The following is an 18,964-nucleotide window of genomic DNA, read 5'->3' as shown; positions in this document are numbered from 1 at the left end:
GAAGTTGGCCTTGCTCTCCCCGGTGCTGGGGAGGGGTTGCTGCCTTGCTGAGGCCCCTGTATTGCTCATGTTTGTGGCTCTCTTGCCAGTTGGCTTATAGTGTGCAGCTTAATTGGGAGAATCTTAGATTAACAGAAACAGGTACAAAGAGACGAGCAGAGGAGGCGTTTTATACAAGTGTATGTTGAGTTGGGAGATGGTGAGATTCAGGCTTTAGTTTAGGTCTGGCTGTTGAGTGAGGAGATGGTGCTAAACAAATTTCAGAATCACGTAAATTTGGGCAAGTTGATGTGTGGAAGAGAACGAGAATAACGTGTGGAGCAAAGCAAAGAAAGGATGGCCTTGTGAGGAGCCCGCAGGATGCTCGGTTCTTAAGAGAGTTAATCCAAGCGGGTGGTGATTAGTGTCTGAAGGGCAGAGGTTAAAGGTGCTACCGAATGGGCTGATGCGCTTGCCCTGAGAACTGGGGCGACGTCCTTTGTCACGCTGCTCACCAGAATAAGGGATGCCCAAGTAATGCACAAAGGGCACCCGGTGGCAGGTGGAGCCCGACGGCGGGCAGCTGCTCACAAAGGGGCTCTTGTGCCCAATTCTGCAGTCTTAAGGTGGGGAAAATTGTGGCTGATGCCTTCAAAGCATGGAGCAGTTAGAGCAGGAGAGATAACGCGTGTTTGGAATGCTACCAACGGATAACATATTGCACATGTATTACATAGGCTCAGGGAATTATGTTTAAAATAGCTGAGCCTACAGGCTACTTGGACGAAGCAAATATTAAGAACATTAAGTTGTTGTCTTGCTGAGCTTAACTTGCTGTTGTTATTAAGGTCATTTCATTGCGTGCTTCCATAACCACGAGGAACTTGTCTAATAATTTTACTTCAAAATTTTTTTTTACTTTAGGAAAATATTTTGCCAGATTTTCATCAAGCTGTCAGTGGGGGTTTCATATATGCAGGGACGATGAATAAACACTTTCCAAAGTAATTTTACTTCTTTTCTGCTCTTAGGCTGACCAGTCAGGAGAAGCTTTTTCTCGCCACGTGGGTCAGGTAGAGAAAGAGAACAATTTTCAGAGGGACTGCGGATGTGCTGCTGTGTTAGAGGAGGTGAGAGCCTCTGATCAGTCACTGCTGGGAGTGGATGGGGAAGGTCTGTTCCCTGTGTTTTCAGAAGGCTGTTCCAGTGTCAAACCCTGTCCTAAACATGTGCTAGAAATGGCCTGAGGATATTGACCCCTAGAGATGATCTTGGGGCCAAGGGAAGTTCAAGATACCTGCCCAGAGAAGCTCCGTATTTCAAAAGGGGGTTCTGGGAGAGCTTGGAAAACAATTCCCATATGGAATACAGCCTCATAATAATGCATTAAGAGATGATGATGTGTGTAAGGCAGTGCTGCTGCCCAAACCCTGCATGTTTTAACTAAGTATTAATGCACATTTGTTCTAAATTCTGAGTTCCTAGCCATTTCTTAATAGGTGCTAGTCTGTTAGGCAGAGGTCTTCCCCAAGGTTCAGGGATTGTGCTCCAGGAAAGGAGTCTGGGTGTTTCAGTCTGAACAAGACTCAAGTGTTGAAGAAACAATTTCTGAACAGACCGTTTTTTTTTGTCATGAATACATGGGAAATATAAATATAGATATTAAAAAAAAGGTGTTTGTCAATCAGTTCTAATTGGCCAGCCTGTGGAAAATCCCTCATCTCTCTTTGTAACGCATTTCCAGTTCTCATAGCTTTCTTTAGTCTCTTTCCAATTAGCCTAAGTTAGCGTTGGCAACATTAGCGTGGTGTGAATAAGCGTGCTAGGGCCAAATGAAAAGATACACAGGGGAGAGGGCTGAAAGCAGCTGTCCGTTAGCTCAAAGCAGACAACAGCGGCTCAGTGGCTTTTCACATGTCTGCTCGTGAATGCCCCCTGCATCCAGCCGGGCATGTTCAGGGTTGGCTGCCCTATGTGATCTCGGGTCCCGTGCCAAATTGGTACTATTTCTGCCAGATTTAGCCAGATTCTGTTCCTTTGAACTTCTGGAGTGGGGAGGAGGAAAGAAAGTGCACCCCAAGGAAATACCCGATACCCGCCACCCCTCCGCACAAAGAGAGGCGAAGGACGGCTCTTCTGTATCAGTTTTGGAAGGGCAAAGTGTCAGAATTACATGTTTGAGTGATGAATGTGATATTGTCAAAAGCAAATTTAGTTAAAGCAGCTTCTAAATAAGCAAGGAACAATAGTGAATCAGCAGAGAGAGGATATAAATACTGTAGCTGATGCAGCAGCTGCAGCTGGGATGGCAGTTAGGGAGGTTCTGGGATGTACGGAGAGATCCGCAGGATATTTTGAGAAGCTGTCACATAGAAGAGAACCAGAACTGGTAATTACAAGGTGCTCTCAAGATGCGTAGTACAGAGTTAAATGGTTGTTTGCCTTTAGGTCCTCTGTGGGATTAATGAAAAAACCGAAATGGTGACTCAGAGTTTGCTTCAGTTCTGCAGGTGGTGGAAGGGAGCTCACGCAGATTCACGTGGGCTCGCGTGCGCTAGTGCAGTGATGCTTCTACAGCTGTATTTCCACTGCTCTGGAGGGAGAGTTCACAGCAGTAGATAAACCCTTAATTTAACAGAGTTTTAAGACAGAAAATCTATAGTAACTAGCTATGTGTGCTGTTATTGAGAGATGCAAAGTTTTGGGTCTGACCACCCTCAGGACGTGCTCAGCTGCACCCACGCTCACGCAGACTAACACCTAACGAGCGAGGCAGCGGAGGTCCAGGTAACTGTGGAATTGAGGAGGTGCCTACAGGGCTGTTCCCTGCTGCACGTCTGACCTGAGTAAATAAAGTGGGATGTGGGATCCTCTAATAATTCCTGACAAACAGGGGTTCGCGTCTGACGACCGAGGGGCGCGGGGCGGCAGTGGCGTAGCCAGGGTTGCTGGTGCCTGCCTTCATGCCTGCCTTCCCTGGGGGTTCTGCTAACGTTTGAATTTCAGGTGGGTGGTTCATTAGTCTTTCTGCAACATCTATGCAGATTGCAGTCTAAGCTTATTTTAGAAGAGCAAAAATCAGGAGCAATTAGCAATCTGCTTCAGGAGGAATCTATTAAAAAAACAGACAGCAGCTCCGTCGCATGCAGAGGACTGGGCTCTTCTCTGGCTTCCAGCCAGCATATCCCCACGGTCACCTATGGGGCTGCGTGGACGAGCATCAGCATGACATTTATGTGCAAGCAGCCAGCAGTTGAAATAAATAATATGGGAGTTCCTGGGCTTGCTTTTTTCCTGATGTATTTTGGATGTTAGGTGCAGTCTCACAGTCTCAGAGCAAAGAAGGGACGTGTGACAGCAGGGCTGTACAGGGCAGGCAGACGTGTCCGTAGCCTGAGGCTCCAACAAGGCTGCAAATCCCCACGAAGGGCGCAGGCTGCCCGAGGGTGTCCCCGAGGGTGTCCCACCGTCACCCAGGCCACCGTGGACAGCTGAGGTGGGAACATGGGCTCACGGGGTGGGTCGGGTGGTGGCACATGCCAGTGGACACCGTGCAGGAGTTTTGAACAGGCGTCAGATCTGCTTTTGGGTAGGCAGAAGTTTAAATAAACAAACAAATGAAAATCTTCATTTGCTTCACCCTGCTAGGATGGCATTTTTTTTTGTAAGCAAACGTTGTTCTGCGATTGGTACCTTGGTCAACCTGAAAGCCCCGTATTTTTGCCTTGTATAAAGGAATATGAATTCAAAGAATCAGAGAATTCTGCATATCTGAATGTGAGCAGAAAAGAAGGAAGGCATTTGCTTTTTTAAGCAGTGCCTTGACAGAAGGAATGCTTACATGCAGATGTTGTCTGCCTTGCAGGTGTGCTAAAGGCAAGCATGGCAGGAGAGTCCTCCAGAGAGCACTGTGGAAATTCTGGCTATGTGCATGCCAAGGGAATAAAGTGAAATATTTGAGGGATTATTTTCTGGAAGTGACAGACACCTGCAGCGACAGCTGATTTTAGCCAGAGCTGTAGCTGCTGGGGAGCACTTTGTTCAGATGGTGCTTCAGGGAAACACCACGTACGTTGGTGCCCGTCAGTTGCGTTCGCCTGCTGACTTCCTTCCTCTCGCGAGCTGCCCGAGTACCTTTGTAGCACTGATGCCCTTTCTTATTTCCTGCGTGGGAATTTAACACCCTGATACTACAACGGGCTATTTTTATGTTTTCATGGGTATTGTTTATCTATAGCCATCTAGTTCTGTGCCCACCGATAAATAACGCCTGTGAGCTGGGGAAGATGGTGAGAGGAGACAATATGCTTTATGCTCGTTTTCCTTCCTTTGAAGGGAGTAACGTGATCACTTCATACCAGAGGGTGAGATGACTCTTACAGAACTGAAGCAGGCGAGGGCGGTTATCTCTGCTTTGTGGGTGGCAGCTGCACAATCCAGCGATCCCGACGCGATGCATGTTATTAGCCTCGAGTTGAGCTGAGCTGTCTGCAGCCTGAAACATGCTCCAGCTCTGTCGTAGATGATGAGTTCATCATGAAGTTGTGAAGTATTTGGCTGGATCCTGCCTGGTATGGAAAGCCCTTTGGAGAACGTCTCCCCACAGCTGTTGGTTTCTCCACCGCACTTTCTTTAGCTTCTGAATATCCACGTGGCCCTTCTGCAGTGCAACAGTAAGGTACAGCAGGTCTCCTCTTCACTCTAAAACTGAATTCTGTTAAAAATAGACCAGCGTATGAGAATAGGCACCCAAACCTGGCCCAATTTTGAGAGCAAAACAGTCTCATCAAATATTAAACTACTCCAGAGTGCAGTGCTGCAGTCTGTGCTGGCCGCCCATTCTGGAGGAAACTCTTCCCTTTGTTTAAAGGGTCTGCTGGCTTGGATCAAGAGCCATCAGTCATCTGTTAACTGCAGCTCTGTGATAAAGGTTGTGCTTGGCAGGCCTGTGGGCCATATTTGGCATGTGAGATGTCCTTTGGCTGCCCCTGACGTGAATGGCTGCCCCGAGCTGCGGTCGGGGATACGAGGGGGCTCTGCTTTCGCCTGGCAGTCAGGGCTCGACCCACCTCTGGCAGGGAGCAGGCTCTGCTGTCCCCCGTGCACGTGAACGTGTGGTGGCTGTTCCCCTGGGATGAGGATCTGAGGACACTGGGGCCCCAGCCCACAGCCACATTTCGTTGGGTTTTACAAAGCCCAAAGCAGGTCTCTCCCCGCCCTCTCCTATGTCTGGTTCTCGCCTCTCAGAGGCACCGAAAAGTGAAATTCCTCCTTATCTTTGCGCTTCCTTTCTGCAGTTTCCAAGCTGGCTGGATCTGAGGATGGACAATGTACTTTCATAGGTCACGGCATAGTTTTCCCTTGCTGTTCCAATATTGTGCTTTTCTGGGAGAGGAGGAAGAGTGCAGAGGAGTGTGAGCCTTGGGCTGACGTTTGGCTGATTCCTCTGGGGCAGAGGCTTTGGAGCGAACAGCACCGGCCGTTCCCTGGCAGCAGCTGAGCCTCTCCTCGGCCGTGTGCTGATGGAGGCAGCAGGCAGAGCACGCTGCGCTTACCCTCAGCCCGGCTGTTTCGTGCTGTAACGTAATTAACCGCAGCGGTTAATTGCAGTTCCCATGTAGCAGAGGCTGGGTGAGCCTACCACAGCCGCCTCAGTGGGGAGCATCGCGTTGTCTTCGGAGTTACTGGTCGTAGCTGGAAAGCCTCGGGGTGATCTGGGGAGCTGCTGAGGATGGGTCTGCCCTGTCCTTGGCGTTGCTCCTGCTGGTCTCTCCTCCCTGGTGTGTGCAGGCAGGGTCCCCGTGCCCCAGTGGGTTCAGGATGTGAACCTGGCCAGTTGCACTCCAGTCTTCAGCCCTTGACAGGTCAGGGGATGTCGAAACTTTAAATGGGGAAACGCTTTGGTGCCCTAAGGAAAAGTTGTTGGTGCTTGGGGTCTGGATGGGCTGTGATCTCACGCGCAAGGCATCCACAGACAATTGGTCTCTTGTGCAATTTGTTAGTATTTATAGGGAGCATGTATGTGGGGTGTTTGTATGTACTCTCACTCATTCATTCTCTTACTTGTAACTGGAGGTGTTAGGCAGCCTTAGGTATGTGTGGTGCGGTGCTCCACCCACTGAGAGGGAGGGGTTGTGTGGAGAGGCAAGTACAGAGGGTGTAGAAGTCATCTCCCCGAGAATTTCTCGTACCAGGAACCTGGAGTGCTCTGGTGATGGGTTACACAGTGTGACAGTTAACCTTCTCCTGGGCAGCCCTTCTCAGGCTTCTTGGCACTTCAGGGTTGCTTGAACCTTCCCTCTGATGTGGTTTGCAGGTTGCCTTTCCCTGCCTTGTATCTCCCTCGTTTGCAGTGTGCTGTACTCAGCTCAGCCTCTGCAGCGGGATGGTTGGATCCCCGCAGAGCAGCAGGACCAGGGCACAGGTCTCCCTCCATGGCCAGAGGAAGGGATGTAGGCAGGGCACGCGCTGGCATCGCGCTGGGCACGTCGGTGGTGGGTGCAGGCTCTGGCAGCCTGTTGCCCGTGATATTTTTAGGAACATTAAACCAAGAAATTGGGCAACTGCCGTTGTCAGACATGCCGATTGCTCCACTCTCCTAAATTTGAGTCTACTGTTTTGCAGTTCGTTTTCACTTGTTATTTTTTGTGTCCCTCACAGACTGTAAGCAGTTTGGCCTTAGAGTGAAGTTCAAGCTCATTTCCACTACAGAATGTCATGGTGAGGGACAGAACAGTGGCAGAGAAGTCCAAGGACAGACTTTTTTTAACCTATTTGTAAAATTAGTGTGCTAATTCTCCCCTCTTTCTCCGAGGTTTTGAGGCTTATATGATTACAATGTATAGGATGCTTTGAGAAGTTAGATGAAAAGCTCTTTAAGGAATTAATATGTATTTTTAATGTCTGTAGAGGTGTAAAGCATTAGCGCAGAAGATAATTGGTTCAGCGGATCCATGAATGCACAAATTTTTTCAGGCCAGAAGGCACTGCTGGATAATCTGATCTGACTTCTGTGTCTAATATTTTATCCTGTTACTGCTGTGTAAGAAGTTGGGTAGCTCGTGTGGATACCCAGGGCTCACTCTAGTAACTGACTGTAAAGCTCCACTCTCTTAATGATCTGTGAAATCTTTCTGTGTCTGGATTAAGGAATGGGAGGTGCTGGCGTGAACCATTTAATGATCTTCTCCTTTATTCCATTCCAGTGACTCAGGGCTGATTCACATTCTTGCACAGCTCGCTCTCTCTCTGAATGCATTCCCCTTTGCATCTTAATAGCCCCAAAACACAAAGCTCCCCTTACGTCATTCAGGGGCATTCAGCGTATGAAAGACTTTCTCCATCCGATCCCACAGAGACAATGCCCAGCGCTGAGTGCTGGGGAGAGGGGCACGGCCAGCCCCGGGGGCTGCTGCGGCTGCCCAGGAGGGCTGCCAGGGATCTGTTTGCTCTGGGGAAAAAACCACCATCTGGTTTTGTGAGGCTTCCTCTTGTTCCTCTTAAATCTCGAACAAACACAGCAACAGATCTGTTTGGCTCGCTCTTTTTAATGCTTTAACCAGTTCTTACGGATTTCTTGCATCTTTCTTGTATTCCCAACAAGAAAGAATAGAAGAGGAACAAACCCAGGGCAGCCAGCTGTTGTGCTTTCCCTCTTTCTCAGCCTGTTCCTACTTAGGAAGCGGTTGGGGATGAGCTGACTTGGGCTGTGGTGCACAAGGTGCTGGTGGAGGCGGGGGGTCCCCCAAAAGACCCGGGCAGCAGAGGATTGCCAGGAGCGTCGGGATGCTGGAGGCTTGGAACTGACCTCTTCCCCCAGAGCCGGTGTCGTTGGCCTGGTAGAAGTTTGGCTTGTTTAAAAACAACACAAACAAACCAACCCAAACCAACCAAACCACCCCAAAGTCTTATGTTGTTAAGTATTTCCTTGGGTTGTTCCACCTCCAGTCCTATAAATTATCCCTCCCAGTGTATCAGTGTAATCAATACAGGGCTGTGTAGCCCCGACAACGGTGTGTATCCGGGGAGTAAATGAGATTTACTTCCTCGGTGTTGCTCTCAGTCAGACAAAAGTGGAGTCATTGCACCATTTTAACCTTCCTTTTTGCAGTAACCATCAGTTGCAAAACCAGCGGTGTCAGAGCTGTGTGAGGAGCGTGACCCCTCCGGGCTGCTGGAGACTGCTGCTTGCTGAACCGGTGCAGGTCTGTGCCAAGGACACCCCAACAGGGAGGAGTTGGGAAGGTGGGATCCATGATCCTAAATTGTGTGTGAGGTCGTGGTCCAGCCTGCCCCGGCCCTCAGCATCACCGCTAACCTGGGATCGCTCGGGCTTGGGGCGAAGCTCTGAGTGACGAGTCTCTGCTGGGGGCAGGACAAAAATGGCTTTTTCTCGAGGGACTAGTGAAAACACAGGACCCTGCGTGTGTCTGAACACAGCTCTAACCCCCAAATGTTTCCGATGGGAAGTTTGGGTTCAGACGTGTGGACTTGGCCGTTCTCCCCGTCAGTCCTTCCTGTGTCATCATCCTGCTTCTGACGGAAGTGTCTGGAGTTACCTCTGTGGGACCGGGATGTTTCTTCAGTTATTGGAAGAAGGGTATTAAATGACTAAATTCCGCTCTGTTTTTCCTCTCTTCTCTAATAATGCTGAACATCTTGCCAAGCTCTTTAGAAAACAGTGCAGTCGTCAGCACATTGAATTCATTAGGGGCTGGCATTTAGACAGCGTGCGAGAGCTGCTGACGCCCCATGGAAAAATGTGCAATACATTCACTTGAGGACCAGTTCTGCTTATGGACTTATCTGGGAGGTTTTTGTCCACCCTTGGACTTGTTCTTCTTATTAGGAAAAGGTGTTTTGACTCTGGAGTTCAGCTTTTTAATTTTTTTTTTCCAAGTAATTTCCCTTAGCTAATAGTTAGAGTCAGTGGGCAATATCAGAAGAGCTTTTTGTCTGTGACAAACCTAGCAGCCAGGTAGCACAGGACGTACTGCTCCTGGCACCCCTTCTGCTGTCCATCTCGCTTCCACGGCATGGCAGCCTTTCCTCCCCCGAGCGGGGCCTTTCCCCTGGCAGCGGGTTCGCCTTCTCCTTGCTCTCAGGGAGGCAGGACCGCGGCATCCCCTGACGACACCTTGTTCACGCCGAGGGCAGGCGGGGAGGCGGCCGCGCTCTGCTGCGGTCGGTGTTCCCGAGCGCGGGGACGCTGCGGCCGAGGGCACAAACACCCGTCGGTGTCTGGGCAGGGTCGGCTCCCTCCCATCTGGGGCGCGTGTGTGGCTTGAAGTTCTGTTTCTGTTTTTAAATTTAACATCATTGCAACGCATCATTGTATTTGCTGTCAGACAGTCTTCATCTGTGGAAAGTTTTGTCTTTAATTATTTTGTGGGAGTAGGTTTGTTTGTCATCTAGGAAGATACTTCGTGACCTTGAAAGATAAGTGAGTTCTGGTGTATCGTTTCTGGTGCGATGGAATTCCCCCCTCTGAAGTGCCGGAGAACAGGGCGATGGAAATAGCTGTTAGCTCTAACTAGACATAACCTCTTTCTGATCCGTTGGTTCTGCTCCTACAGCTGTTTTGTCACGAAGGATGCCGTCCTAATTCGTGTGAAAGTGTAACAGCAAAAAACTGTTCAGTTTGGTTTTGAAATTTTATGATTTTTTCATTTGCATTTTAAATATCAATGTGAAAAAATAATAATAAAAAAATTACCAGTGTTGTCTTAAATCTGGCCTAACCTGCTGCACTTGCTACAGTGGTTTGCTGAGAAGAGGGCTGGGTGCTGTAGGGTGACTTGTCTGTGCTCCGTTTTAAAAGAACAAGAGGTGGGGAGGAAGGGTTTCTTTGCCAGCTGGTATGGAGCTGGGAGAGGCTGCAGAGTGTTGCCTTCAGAGCAGAGCAGCCACACCAGTGCTGTGAGCTGGGAGAGCCCCCTTTGCAAGGAGGCGTTGCCATAAATCTCCAAATCGGGTGGTCTGACCCGTTGGGGTTCAAACACACCTCAGTGGAAGGTCTCTTCTCTGTTAGGTCCCACGTAGGTGCTGTGTTAAGGCCTGGAGCAGCTGCACGTTGTGTTGTATGGCTTGAATCCTCCCTTCAGTTGTACGCTGTGCTGGCGGAGGAAAGGAGGTGGGACAGCTCTTCTGCTCTGGCATCCACCTCCACGTCTCTCCTCTTTCCCCATGGCTGCTTTCTACCACAAACCCCAGCATGAATCCCGTGGCCTGGAGAGGAGGAGTGGGGAGCAAGGTGGCCACGAGCAATGACTCTGGTGCTTCCTCCAGCTCTTGACGTTCCTCCACACCACTGTGCTGGTATCTGCTCTGGTCTCTCAGGGCTCTTGGTCTGGTTTCTGCAGGCTGCTGGGGAGGCTGTGGGAGGAAGAGGCTGACCTGGCTGGCAGGTCCTTCACCACTGGTGGTGTTTCATGTTGTGGTGCCTCTGAGAGAGCTGGGGCGTCACACCGGTGGGCTGTTCGGCTGGTGTTGCTTTGCAGAAGGCTGCTGCGTGTCGTCCCCGTGCGGGGGCATTGGCTCCTCTGCCAGGGAAAGCACAAATGCCTCGCTGAACCCTTCTGACCAGGGGTTGCGTAGGGGGGTGTAAAGCTTGTTCATACTGGGATAACGGAGCAAACCGATGTCGTGATAAGGGTAACGCTGCCCGTGCCTCAGCTTCCGCTCCAGGAACCGGCCTGATTAGCAGCAAAACGAAGGTGGGGTTTCCCTAAGCCGGGCTGCCCCGAGCTGCTGGTCGGGGCCTCCAAACCCTGCGTCTCCTCTTGGGGGATGCTGCCCCAGGCCCGCCCTCCCTCCAGGGCAGGGGTTTCCCAGGAGGGAAGAAGTCACTCAGTTCAAGGTCTAGTTTCTTACACTGTCACTTCCTTTTTTAGTAGTCACCAATCAGGAGGTGACCTTACAGCCCCGGGGGGTGACGGTGCGAGGGCTCAGGGTGGGGGCGAGGGCACAAGCGGGACTGTTTGGTGGAAGTGCCTTTGGCTGGGCTGGCTCCTGATGGATCCCTTAGGCTGGGGATAAAAGAAGCCCATGGAAAAACCGTGTGAAAAAAGCCAATGCCACATGAGTCGTTTTCAGACTTGAGAGAATTGTTTTTTCTCTTTTTTTCTTAAATCCAAAACGTCTAGTTCTGGATAAAAGGCTTGTCTGGCTCTTTGTTTTACAAAGAGCCAAATCTCTTGTCTTTTTCTAGCCAGGGTTATTAATAATGACAGACAAGGGAAGGAGGGAGGCTTGTTTGCTTGCTTTGGGCTGTGTGCTCTGTTCCTCCCCTGAAGCTTTGGCAGGCGTTCGCCGCCCCAGGGGTGCCCCCAGGCTGGTGCTGGGAGGTGGCGGGCAGGAAGGAGGAGGCATGGCTGGCAGCTCTGCGTTGGGGATGCTCCAGGCCATGGTCCGTGTAGCTCCTTGGCTGTTTGAGCTGAACAGTGTCACTGTTGGGACCTGCCGAAGCCTTGACTCCGATTCAGCCATGGCGAGCTGGATGCTCCTCTGGCAGCACGTCCTCTTCTCCCAGGCAACCAGCGATAGGACAAGAGGACACAGCCTCAAGCTTGGCCAGGGGAGGGTCAGGTTGGACATTAGGAAGCATTTCTTCTCAGCAAGGGTCATTAGCCATTGGAAGGGGCTGCCCAGGGAGGTGGTGGAGTCACCATCTCTGGAGGAGTTTGAGAAAAGCCTGGACATGGCACTTAGTGCCCTGGTCTAGTTGCCATGGTGGTGTCAGGGCAATGGTTGGACTCGATGATCCCAGAGGGCTCTTCCAACCTCATTGATTCTGTGATTCTGTCCCTTCATCCCCTCTGCTGCCACTGGACCACGTCAGCGGTGGGAGCTGGCTGTGGAGCGGGGTGAGACGGGCAGATGGGGAGTGGGAGTGTCCCGTGGGCACGTCGTACCGCGTGGGCTCTCGGGGCTGCGCCCTGCTTGTCCTCATACACACGTGGCTGTGGTGGAGGCTGAGCCCAGCTCCCTGAGCATCGCGCCTCGGGGGGCTCTGGCCGCTGTCGGGGCTGGCCCGGGGCAGGTGGGTTTGGCTGGTGTCACGGCCCGCTTGGCACTTCAGTAGTGAATCCAGGCTAGCGGTGCGTTAGATGGGTGGCGAGGGCTCTGCCAAGGGAAACGGTGCGTACTGGTGAAAAACAGGGTGACAAAGCACCAGAAGATACATAAGAGGTAATTCTGTGGGGAAGGGGGCTGGACTTTTAGTGAAGACGGCACATGAATAGTCTGAAGGGGGAAATAAGAGAAACTGGGAATCAAATGCCCTTCCTAGTGCATTCCATATTTGTAGAAGAGTTGGATTCTCCTCCAAGCCCAACTTGCCATGCTATATTTGCAATAAACTGTTGGGTCTGATCCCAGTTGTGAGGAAAATAATGGCTTTTGTTGCCAAGCGTATCTTCTCACTTGTCACAAATCAGCGGGGTGAAACGTATGTTGGAGGAACGGCTGCCCGAGGCTGCCCGCCTGGGAGCTCAGCTGGTGGCATCGTTCTGGGCAGAGCTCAGCAACCCCCGAGCCGTGGCTCCGGCCCAGCCAGGGTGCTGCGACCAAACGGAGTCTTTGTTGCTGGAGTGAGTGTGCGGGGGCTTGTAAAGCCACGGCGCTGGGCTGCGAGTGTCGTGTTGAGGGTACGGCAGCAAGAAGTGCCGCTGTTCATCTCGTGGTGCTTTGACCTGCGATGGGATGAGCAAAAGTGAACGTAGCTGTGAACCATCACGCCTTCTGCCGCTTAGCTTGCGGTTGCTTGGCTCAAACTTACTTCATTTTTTTTTTTAAGATGTTTTACTGTTTATGAAGAAAGTAACCAGCACCGTACATCTGCTGGCGTTGGTTTCCACTATGGTTGATGCCAGTTTATAGAATCATAGAATGGTTTGGGTTGGAAGGGATCTTTAAAGGTCATCTAGTCCAACCCCCCTGCAATAAGCAGGGGCATCTTCAACTACATCAGGTTGCCCAGAGCCCCGTCCAACCTGACCTCGAATGTTCCCAGGGGTGGGGCATCTACCACCTCTCTGGGCAACCTGTGCCAGTGTTCCACCACCCTCACTGTAAAACATTTCTCCTTACACCTAGTCTAAATCTCCCCTCTTTTAGTTTAAAACCATTGGCCACTTGTCCTATCATGACAGGCCCTCCTATAAAGACTGTCCCCATCTTTCTTGTAGGCCCCCTTTAAGCATAGAAAGGCCACCATAAGGTCTCCCCAGAGCCTTCTCTTCTCCAGGCTGAACAGCCCCAACTCTCTCAGCCTTTCCTCATGGCAGAGGTGCTCCAACCCTCGGATCAATTTTGTGGCCTCCTGGACCTGTTGCAACAGGTCCATGTCTTTCCTGTACTGAGGACCCCGGAGCTGGACACAGTAATACTCCAGTTAAGGAGCTTGGCCCTTAGCATTTGAGGGAAGAAGTATTGGAGCCAGGGGTTACTGGAAGGGGGGTGACTTGCAAAATAACTGCCGGAGAACGAGATTGTCTCACTCACTCCATGTGCTGCCAAAGGATGAAATCCCAGCTCTGCTGAGGCTGGTGGGAGTTTTGTCACCGTTGCAGCTGGGGCTGGGATTTCAACATGGTGTTTGTAAATGCCTGAAGTTCAGAGGTTCTCCTGCCCAGGAGAATATGTGAACTGTGTGAGGACACAAGGAATTGGTGAATAATAATAATAATAAGGAATGCCACTGATTAAAGTTGCACTCATCTAGTGGCATTCCTCTAGAGTTTAATTGTTATATTTAAAAAATGAGCCCATATGGAAAATATCGTTCAGCGAGCTGAGGGTGGAACTGGTTGAACGAGCGGCATGTTAGTAATGAGCTAGAGCTGAGTGTGCTGTCTTCATCTTGACCTCTCCACATAAGCATGTTACTTCTAATAGGAGTGCTCAAGTTGGCCACGGTTTATCCCAAATAATTTCGTTCTTTGTAAAACACTGCATCACCCGTGCTGTCAGAGGTATGCTATTTGGGTGCGCGTAATTGTCCTTGGGCCCTGTGCACGGCTGCCAGCGTTGTCCTCGCTGGAGAATGGATGAGGTGAGCAGCCTAGGAGAGGAAAAAATGAGACTTACCCTGATGTGCTGGCTGAGATGTCAACACCAGCCCAAACAACGCTTTTCTGAAGTCTTGAAAAAGTTTGGGGAGGTGCCTTGGCTTTGCTCTGTCACACAGTGACACCGGTGACCGTCGGTTTCCAACCCGAGGGCTGGTGACAATCAGACTGTTTGGGAGATGAGGCTTATATTAAGGAAGCGACCAATACCTCTCCCCAGAGATTTCTCTGGTACTTTGTGCAACACACTTCCCCGTTGACACCGAGCGCTGCCTTCACGCTGACACCGCGGAGGCTGATGCCTGAGAGAAAACCCTGCCTGGGCGGCTGTAAATCTTGTTGTATCGGAGGAGGAACAGCGCCCAACGTTACAAAACCCGAAGGGGAAGGCTGGCTTCCTCAAGAAAGGGTCATTTCTTTGAGAAACCTTTAGCTTTCACTGAGTAACTTGTTACTGATGCCCTTGGAGGCACCCCATTTCCTTCTAGTTTGCCAGATTATTTTTATTTGGTGTAAATAAGGACCTGCCAAGGCTGTGTGATGTACCAGCCTGCCACCGTGTAGCAGTGTCTCCTGGACACGTTTCTTCAGCCGTGAGCAGAAGCAGTTCTGCTATTGCTGCAACTTCTCGGTAACAGTTATGGGGAAGCGGGCAACCATGGAGGTCAGGATGAGCGTGGACGGTGTTCCCTGGGCTCAGAGGGGCTCGTGCCGGAGCTTTGGGGAAGAGGGAGGCAAGCAGGAGCGTTCGCAGTCCAAACCTGGGCCTCTCCTTTCCAGCTGCCCCCTTCTCTCTAACAGCCAAAGCCAGCCCCTCCTCTCCAGGCGCCCTTCGGAGGTGCTGCCCTGCTCCGCCAGCCTGTGCCCACTGACTCGGGTCATTTGGGATAAAACACTCGCCCGGGGGTTTCTCAGTGCCAGTTATTTGAGACACAGAGCAGCCGTTTGGCCAGGTAGCAGCGGGGCAGAGGCAGGGCCTGTGTCCAGCTCCCCTGGGACAGTCCTTTCTAAAAGCTCTCCGCGAGGCACATCAGTCAGGGGCTGGGAGATGACTCCCCTCCCTCCAATTACAGAAACACAATTAGTGATCTCTTCCCCTGAGTGTCCTCTGCTTTCTAGCTCTGCCTTGCAGAGTTTAAGGTTTTGGGGTCAGCTGCTGAAGAGATATTTGTCTGATGTGGAAAACATAATTGGCACTTGGTTGAAGGTTATAATTAAAGGCCAGTTAATCCCCCCCTGATGGACGGGACGGGTGCAGCTCGTGCTGGTGCTGCTGGCCAGAGAAGGGCTCGCAGTGCTGGTAAAGACGGGGCGGGTTTCGGTCTGGGTTGTCGGCTGGCGCCCATCAGGCGTGGGCAGAGGCCTGGGGGGTTTGGGTGCGCTGGGGACCCCACGCTCTGTCTCTGGTGCCTGAGCAGGCTGGGTCAGAGGGAGAGGGGAGATGGAGGGTGCTGGGATCAAACAGCGAACGGTGGCTGCTCCGCCGGCGGGGCTGGAGAGGATGGATGTGCTGCGAGTGCCTCTGCCCGTTCCCTAGGCAGCAGGCACGGAGGGTGGAAAAAGGCTTTTCTGCCTGCCTGTATTTTCTCATGATTAGCCGAAAAGGCTACTGGAGGGCAAGTTCCTTTTAACTGAAAGGAGCAGCAAGGTAACTATGGAAGCAGGGGAGCGACAATGCGGGCGCTGTCGGGGGCTGTGGTGCCAGCGGCTGACTCACGGAGACCTCCGGAGCGCTGGAGAACGTCCTTCTCTCTGTTATTGCTTCTGTCTTTGCATTAACGATCCCAGCAGCCCTTCATTTTGGTTTCTACTGCAAATGCTTTCCGTTTAACATGCAGCAGCAGCTCCTGGGGTCAGTGGCCATCTCCGTTTGTTTGTGTGACTGCTCGTAGCTGAGCAGCTTTGGGGTCACGGCGAGCGGGCTGTCCGTGTCTGGAGAGGCTGCCCTTGGCCTCTGCGCGCTGAGATGGTGCTGCCCTGGCTGAACTCCTGCGAGGAAACGTGGAAGTGCTGAAGCGACGCGTTATAGGAGTGGGGGAAACAAAGAAATGCTGTTGACGAAGGTCAAAATATGTCGTGCCGATGCCTGGATGCCCAAGAGCATCCTCCCCCGCCAGTGGGACCGACGTGCCACCGTGGAGCCCTCCTTGGCACCAGGGCTCTGGGGTGAGCTGGCACACGTGGGACAATGCGGGAGAGGGAGCTGATGGTGAGGGATGCTGGTGGGGGGTCCGATGGGCACAACCTGCCGATTCCCGTTACACCGAGCAGGGGGTGGTGAAAGCTGCGGGAGCCTCGGCGAGGCTCTGCCTTTGGTGGTGGTGTCTGAGCCGCCTTGAACGACCCCTGTAAGAGTCAAGGAGAAATCTTTGTGCCAGATAAAAAGATCAAATGAGCAGCAGTAGCTCAGATCTGGAGGAAAATAGGAAGAGGTAGGAAACTGAAAGGATTGGAGAAGCTTTATTGATATTCCTTGTATGTCTGTGCATTGTCAAGGTTGTTAAGAGCTGTTCTGGACACCGCCTCGGGTTGTAATCCACCATGAAAAGAGAACTAGAGATCAAATTTGTGGTGTTTTTTTTTTTTTTTTCTTAAAAAAATCTATATCAAACTTGCTCAGGAAGGCAGAGCTCTGTAAAGCAAGTCCTGTGTTGGCACCAGCAGGAGTGGGAATGTAAAATCCGTGTGGGATGTAATGAAATTTCCACTGACCTTGTGTGGGAAGGAAACTCTTGTCGACGGGGGAATGTGAAGGTTTTAAAAACACTTGGTTATGAAACTGGTACCTTCGTATCCTGTAGGAACGCAGCAGTGGGCTTTTAGGAGGTTTAATTCCCAGGCGGTTGCTCCTGGCCACCTCAGCTCCAGTTAGTGCCAGTGAGATGCTGTGTGACGGGGAGGGTGCGTGCGAGGCAGCACGGTAGCCGTGCCCCGGGAAGCATTCGGGGTGCTCGGGGGGTGACACACCAGCGTGCCATCGCTGTCCCGCTCCGCCCGGGTGGGAGGCGAGGGAGCTGTCGGGAGCCACGGCTGCGCAGGTGCTCGTCCCCTGTTGATCCCCCGGGGCATCGCAGCTCTGGCACAGCACAGAGCCCCCAGGAGCAGCGTCCCCGAGGGAACCGAAGCCGCAGCGCTGCGCACGCGTGATGTGCTGTAAAGCCTCGGCTGTGTGAGTGCCAGCTGCCAAGGCCTGGCCCGGCTTTCAGGTGTGATGAGAGTGCTGCTGCTTTCTGGAAGTCCCCTCAGCTTCTGCAGGCATTCTCGTGCACCTCTGTGGCAAAGCCAGGGTAGGTATTGCTGTGTGGCATTGAAGCACCCTTCCCTCCCCCGCAGAAAGGGCCATTGCAAGGGCAGCAGATCTGTTTTCCATGTACGAGTGCAGATGTGAAGGAGCGGGGATGGAGGAGCAGCGCTGTGTTTTGGCACGGTGCTGGATACCGTAGGGACAGGTTACTGCTTATTTTGCACCAGAGTGAGGACCAAGACGCTCTGACACCAGTCATTTTGAGACCTCATTTGCAATGAGAATTTAATTTCTTCTTCTCCATTCTTTTACAAGCCATAAATTTTCTTTTCAAAGGATATTTCTGGCATTGCTTATGTAGTTGAGCTGTCTGTCATTTCGGGGTGCTCTGCAGCTCAGCTGTGGACAAGGGCTGGTGTTGGTGTGCAGCAGAAGCCCCGAGTCCCCGGGGAGCCCTGCCTGGGTGGAGGCAGCAGCTGTGCTGAGCATCCCCGCTCCGTCACCCTGCCTGCTCTGCCCACGGCCACGGCCCTTCTGGCCCCGGTGTCCAGCGTCCTCGTGTTGGCAGGTGGATGGATGGAGGTCAGAACCGAGTCCGAGTGCTTTGACGGCCGCAGGGTTGGTTACACGGCTGTCCAGGCAGGCTCCAGGAGCGGAGGGTGGCTTTGCTGGTGGCCAAGTGCGGTGTGTTGAGCCCCTCACCCAGATGTGTATGAGCCTCAGATGTGTTTTTATGAACTGTGCTCCCCTCTCATGAAGCATCAAGAACATAAAGGAGGTGCTGTAAAGCAGTGCCCACAGAGGATCCCACGTGAGGCGACTGAATAACTTTGGAGCTTTCAATGTTCATTATTTCCAAGGAGCTTTTGGTTTTTAGGTGACCTTCACGTAGCCTGCAGATTCCAGTCCCATTACTGCCATCGTTAAATTACCCACTAATGAGATTGCTGTAGGTGTCCTTGTTCCTGCAGCTCTCCAAGCTCACCTGTCGGGCTGCGAGTGGCTCAGTCTCGCACGATAGTTGTTCTACGAAGGAACATTGAAGAATATCAGATTCTTATAACGGCAATTTTAACCTCCTTTATTTGGGATCCTCACAGATTTAAAGAGCTTGAAATTGTCCATAATCTTTTGTGATTTCAGTCAGTGCTTTGCATGATTGTTACTTAATAATTTATCAGTTCAGCATCCAGTATGGAGTAATGATTGTCTGGACAGGACCTTGCTGTAGCTGCGAAGCTGTGGGGCAGCCTGATGCTGGCGGGGGACTGGTAGGGCCAGCCTGCCCTGCGTGCACCTGTGTTTATATATATATAGTTATTTTTATATGTATATATGTACGTATGCATACTCAAGGCTATTTCATGCATTGGAACGACCCCGCTGTATTGCCTTGGTTCAGGTCACTGAGCTCCCAGGTACGATGCAGCGATCCAAGCGCAGGTATTTTTAGTTTGCTGTGGCTCTCGCGGGTAAGTTGCCGTTGGTCATCTCGCCATGCTGAATTTGGAGGAGGAACCAAGGGTGAGGTCTAGCCCTGTTGCCAAGGAGCTTTACCAATTTTAGCACTTCCTTCTTAGTACAGGCTGAGTCCTTCTGTCACGTAGGCAGCGACATTTCCACGTGCTGTTGGATACACACAACTCTGTCGTGTGAAGAGGAGAAACATTAA

At 51.7% G+C, this 18,964-nt stretch overlaps 1 protein-coding gene across 1 annotated transcript in view; it reads left to right on the top strand.

Annotated features, from left to right (window-relative positions):
- Positions 1-18,964, top strand: part of SRGAP3 (SLIT-ROBO Rho GTPase activating protein 3) — a 91,375-nt gene that overhangs the window by 21,620 nt on the left and 50,791 nt on the right. The window lies entirely within an intron of this gene.

Source organism: Nyctibius grandis, chromosome 10 (assembly GCF_013368605.1).
Source record: "Nyctibius grandis isolate bNycGra1 chromosome 10, bNycGra1.pri, whole genome shotgun sequence".
Lineage (NCBI taxonomy): Eukaryota > Metazoa > Chordata > Aves > Nyctibiiformes > Nyctibiidae > Nyctibius > Nyctibius grandis.
This window is presented reverse-complemented; position numbering and strand designations above follow the sequence as displayed.